Raw genomic sequence first — 6,000 nt, 5'->3', positions numbered from 1 at the left:
GGCGCCAATCTCGACCCGGGAGCTCGGGCCCGGTTGGTGAAATTCCTCCGAGCCAATGCCGATGTATTTGCCTGGTCGGCGGCCGATGTACCTGGGATCGACCCGGAGGTCATTTCTCACGCCCTCAACGTCGACCCGACCCACCGGCCAGTGAAGCAGAAGAAGAGACACTGTGCCCCGGATCGGATCCGGGTGGTCGACCAGGAGGTAGACAAACTCTTGGAGGCAGGATTCATAAGGGAGGTGAGTTACCCCGCGTGGCTGGCAAATGTTGTACTTGTCCGGAAGGCGAGCGGGAAGTGGAGGATGTGCGTCGACTATACCGACCTGAACAAGGCGTGCCTTAAGGATAGCTTCCCGCTTCCGCGGATAGACCAACTGGTCGACGCGACTTCCGGATATCAGCTGCTGTCTTTCATGGACGCCTTCTCCGGTTACAACCAGATAATGATGGCCCCACAGGACGAGGAGAAAACTGCCTTTATAACGGACCGGGGGCTGTACTGCTACAAGGTAATGCCCTTCGGTCTGAAGAACGCTGGCGCCACTTACCAGCGCCTCGTCAACAAAATCTTCAAAGAGCAAATCGGCCGGAACATGAAGGTGTACGTGGACGATATGCTGGTGAAGAGTCGCCAGGCAGACCAGCACATCGTGGATCTGGAGGAGACTTTCACCACCTTACAAAAGTTTCGCATGAAGCTGAACCCAGCGAAGTGCGCTTTTGGCGCTTCGGCCGGGAGGTTCCTTGGTTTCATTGTCAACCAGCGGGGTATCGAAGCCAACCCGGACAAAATCAAGGCCATCCAAGGTATGTCCCCTCCGACCAAAGTAAAGAAAGTTCAGGAGCTCGCTGGAAGGGTCGCCGCGCTCGGACGATTTGTGGCAAAATCGCCCGAACGCTGCCAACCATTCTTCAAGGTGTTAAAACGCCCAAAAGACTTCCTCTGGACGGCCGAATGTCAAGCAGCATTCGACCAGCTCAAGGAATACTTGGCGTCTCCTCCCCTACTGTCCAAGCCGCAAGAAGGGGAGATGCTCTACCTCTATCTGGCGGTCTCCCCAACCGCGGTCAGTGCGGTGCTGGTTCGGGAAGAGGCAAAGCTCCAGAAGCCTGTGTACTACATCAGCCGGGTCCTACGGGACGCCGAGACGCGGTATACGAAGGCTGAAAAGATCGCCTTCGCGCTGCTGACCGCGACCAGGAGGCTCCGCCCCTATTTCCAGGCCCATTCTGTCACCCTCTTAACTGATCAACCGTTACGACAGATCCTCAGCAACCCCGAAAATGCGGGACGGCTGGTGAAGTGGGCAGTAGAACTCGGTGAGTTCGACATCCGCTACCAGCCTCGACCCGCCATCAAGGCCCAGGTGCTCGCGGACTTCCTCGCTGAGTGCACGGTGTAGGAGGCGGAACCTAGACCGCCGGAAACGCCCAGCCTCGACCTCCCGACCTGGACGCTTCACATCGATGGGTCGTCGAACCCCGAGGGTGGAGGGGCCGGGCTGGTCCTTACCAGTCCTGATGGAGTGATAGCCGAGTATGCCTTGAGGTTTGGATTTTCAGTTACCAACAACGAGGCGGAATACGAGGCCCTAGTCGCGGGACTCAAACTCACAGGAGAGCTCGGCATCCGGCGTTTGAAGGTCTTCACCGACTCCCAGCTGGTGGTCGGGCGGGTCCGTGGGGAGTTCGAGGCCCGGAGCCCGACCATGCAGAACTACGTCCGGAAGGTGCAAGCACTCATTCCCGACCTCGGCAGTGTCGACATCCAGCAGGTCCCCAGAAGCGAAAATGCCAGGGCCGACAGGTTGTCCCGCTTGGTGGGCGCAGAGGCGCACAACTTGTCGAGGGCAATCTACCTGGAGACCCTGGATGCCCCGAGCATCGGCGAGGCTGGAGCGGTGATGGCGATTGATCCGGAGCCGTCTTGGATGGACCCGCTCGTCGCCTACCTCGCCGAAGGGATCCTCCCTGAAGACGAAGATCAAGCTCGGCGACTTGTCAGGAAGTCCGCCCACTACGTACTCTATGAAGGGAGGCTGTATCGGACCTCGTTTACCGCCCCCCTCTTAAGGTGCCTCCGCCCCTCGGAGGTGGCCTACGTCCTCGGCGAAGTCCATGAGGGCGTCTGCGGATCGCACTCGGGGGCTAGGTCCTTGGCGCACAAAATCATGAGGCAAGGCTATTATTGGCCTACCTTGTTGGAGGACTCAAAGGATCACGTACGGAAATACGACGCCTGCCAGCGCCACGCCAACGTCCAGAGAGTCCCTTCTGTCCCTTTGGCACCAATCACCGCACCCTGGCCCTTCGCACAGTGGGGAATGGATATCCTCGGACCATTTCCCGTCGCTTCCGCCCAGCGGAAATTCTTGATTGTTGCAATCGACTACTTCACCAAGTGGGTGGAGGCAGAGCCGCTGGCCACTATCACGGAGGCGCAAGTCCGGAAGTTCGTGAAGAAAAACATCATTGTCCGATTTGGGGTACCCCGGGTCCTCATCTCGGATAATGGTCCACAGTTCGACAACAAGCATTTCCGTGACTTCTGCGAGGAATTCGGGATCGAGCATCGGTTCACATCTGTGTCGCATCCCCAAACCAACGGTGAGGCCGAGGTGACAAACCGGACAATCCCCCAAGGAATTAAGGCGCGAATCGGTCGGACGGGGCAAGCTTGGGTCGAAGAACTCGAGAACGTCCTTTGGGCGTATCGGACCACGCATCGGACCCCTACCGGGGAGACGCCTTTCAGCCTAACCTATGGCACGGAAGCGGTTGTCCCCGTGGAGCTCGGACTCCCCTCGCCCCGGGTGGCTACGCACCGACCCGAGGCCAATTCGGAGCAACTCCGAGGAAACTTGGACCTCTTGGAAGAAGCGAGGGAAATGGCACAGGTTCAGATGGCGATGTATCAGCGGAGGGTGGCCCGATATTATAACTCCAAGGTCCGACCAAAACTTTTCAGAATCGGAGATCTGGTGCTAAGGCGAGCCAAAGCATCTCAACCCGCGGAAGGTGGGAAGCTGGCGCCAAATTGGGAAGGCCCGTATAGGGTTCGCTGGGTAAACCGACCTGGCTCCTACCAGTTGGAGGCCCTAGATGGTCGAGAAATTCCAAGGAGCTGGAATTCCGCTAACCTACGGGTGTATTACCAGTAGAAAGACAAAGCCAGAAAGACAGTTCAAAAAATGTATAGTCCTTTTCATCTCAATAATTCCTGGTTACAATGGCGTGTTCGTGTGATTACAAAGAATTCCCAGAGGGGAATTGGGGAGTAAAGAAAGTAAGGAAGAGGTGGGGACTCCGTTAAGCTGAAGATCTGGGATCCCGAACCCTCCATCCGAAGCAGCTGCAATTCCACCGGGCGTGGGTGCTTCCCCCCGGAGGCGCCATCGATGCCTCACGCAAAAGACGAAGAGCCGGCGCGGACGAAGAAGAAGTTCGCACTGCTTCTAGAGGAACGCCACCTCCAAGGGATATTTCGGTCCTCCCCAGAAGAAGGGGAGGAAAGGAATACAAGGGAGAATAGCGCGAGGAGGCGCGATCCCGGATGAAGCGTCTAGCGCAGAGCTCAATCGGGAGGTGGGACTGAAAAGAGGGGGGATGTGATCCCGGATGAAACGCCTAGAGCGGAGTTCCGCCGGGGAGAATCTCCTTGTTGATCCCAGATGAAACGGCTAGTTGGCGGAAGTCGCGAGGGGCGCGCCTCCCGTTCCTCCGGCAGGGGTTTTCTAGCCACGCACCGGAGAGGAGGTCCACGATCCATGGCAACCTGAACAGCTCCGGCTTGGCAGGCTCCACCGCACCTGCACTTATATTTATAGCCAAACTGTGGCCCCCCGGTCGTTCCGATGCGGGTGGCTCCAATAAATGCGGGCGCATCGAATCCGGAGCCGTTTCGGCTCTCGAGGCGTATCCTCCCACGACCTCCTAAGCGTCGTTCTCCTTAATTGCATTCTTCATGCAGGACACTCCGGGCGGCGTGTATCCCACGGCCCACGTATCTCCGCACGCGCCCAGGCCGCATCCGCCTCGAAGAACGCGCGTATCGCGGCCGCTTAACTGGCACTCCTCGCAAGCAGCAACTGGCCGATCCGATTTCTCAGGTAACGCCTCAATTAGCATTTAATAGCCTTCTGGTGTTCCCCAGGCGACGCTTCGAGAGGAGGAGAAATACGATCGCAGCTGGCCACGGAGAAACTCCGTCGAGCGGCAAGTGATAGGCGCGCGACCAACGAGTGGAATTCCCCGAGGCTCGGCCCTCGGATGCCAGGCTAACCCGATGATCATCCCGGGAACAGACTAGCCTGAAGCCCCGACCGGTCGCCTCGGCTTGCGCCAGCCTTGGCCGACCAACAAGCGGAATTCCCCGAGGCTCGGCCCTCGGATGCCAGGCTAACCCGATAATCATCCCGGAAACAGACTAGCCTGAAGCCCTGACCGGTCGCCTCGGCTTGCGCCAGCCTTGGCCGACCAACGAGCGGAATTCTCCGAGGCTCGGCCCTCGGATGCCAGGCTAACCCGATGATCATCCCGGGAACAGACTAGCCTGAAGCCCCGACCGGTCGCCTCGGCTTGCGCCAGCCTTGGCCGACCAACGAGCGGAATTCCCCGAGGCTCGGCCCTCGGATGCCAGGCTAACCCGATGATCATCCCGGGAACAGACTAGCCTGAAGCCCCGACCGGTCGCCTCGGCTTGCGCCAGCCTTGGCCGACCAACGAGTGGAATTCTCCGAGGCTCGGCCCTCGGATGCCAGGCTAACCCGATGATCATCCCGGGAGCAGACTAGCCTGAAGCCCCGACCGGTCGCCTCGGCTTGCGCCAGCCTTGGCCGACCAACGAGCGGAATTCTCCGAGGCTCGGCCCTCGGATGCCAGGCTAACCCGATGATCATCCCGGGAGCAGACTAGCCTGAAGCCCCGACCGGTCACCTCGGCTTGCGCCAGCCTTGGCCGACCAACGAGCGGAATTCCCCGAGGCTCGGCCCTCGGATGCCAGGCTAACCCGATGATCATCCCGGGAGCAGACTAGCCTGAAGCCCCGACCAGTCGCCTCAGCTTGCGCCAGCCTTGGCCGACCAACGAGCGAAATTCCCCGAGGCTCAGTCCTCGGATGCCAGGCTAACCCGATGATCATCCCGGGAGCAAACTAGCCTGAAGCCCCGACCGGTCGCCTCGGCTTGCACCAGCCTTGGCCGACCAACGAGCGGAATTCCCCGAGGCTCAGTCCTCGGATGCCAGGCTAATCCGATGATCATCCCGGAAGCAGACTAGCCTGAAGCCCCGACCGGTCGCCTCGGCTTGCGCTAGCCTTGGCCGACCAACGAGCGGAATTCTCCGAGGCTCAGTCCTCGGATGCCAGGCTAACCCGATGATCATCCCGGGAGCAGACTAGCCTGAAGCCCCGACCGGTCGCCTCGGCTTGCGCCAGCCTTGGCCGACCAATGAGCGGAATTTTCTGAGGCCTAACCCTCGGATGCCTGGCCTAGCGCCGGAAGAATTTCCTGAGGCCTAACCCTCGGATGCCTGGCCTAGCGCCGGAAGAATTTCCTGAGGCCTGACCCTCGGATGCCTGGCCTAGCGCCGGAAGAATTTCCTGAGGCCTGACCCTCGGATGCCTGGCCTAGCGCCGGAAGAATTTCCTGAGGCCTGACCCTCGGATGCCTGGCCTAGCGCCGGAAGAATTTCCTGAGGCCTAACCCTCGGATGCCTGGCCTAGTGCCGGAGGAACTTCAAGAGTCAGGAGTCGGCGAGACGCTACCAAGAGTTAAAAAGAGGAAGGACGAAAGTGAAATGGAGAAACACTTTGTTTGCATTAACTTTCGTTGCATCAGGGCCGAGACCCATACAACATAGCAAAACGCCAACATACAAAGAAAAGAACAAAGAAAAAGTACAGAGGGTCAGCTTGGAGGAACCCCTGGATCGGGAACGGCGAGCACGTCCGCGAAGGGTAGGGAGACGGTTGGAGAACCGGCAGGCAATGGCATCGG

The sequence above is a fragment of the Phoenix dactylifera genome, chromosome 15 (genome assembly GCF_051530095.1).
Source record: "Phoenix dactylifera cultivar Ajwa chromosome 15, Ajwa_hap1_PhDact_Kaust_v1.1, whole genome shotgun sequence".
Classification (NCBI taxonomy): Eukaryota; Viridiplantae; Streptophyta; class Magnoliopsida; order Arecales; family Arecaceae; genus Phoenix; species Phoenix dactylifera.
Note: the sequence above shows the minus strand (reverse complement) of the source record.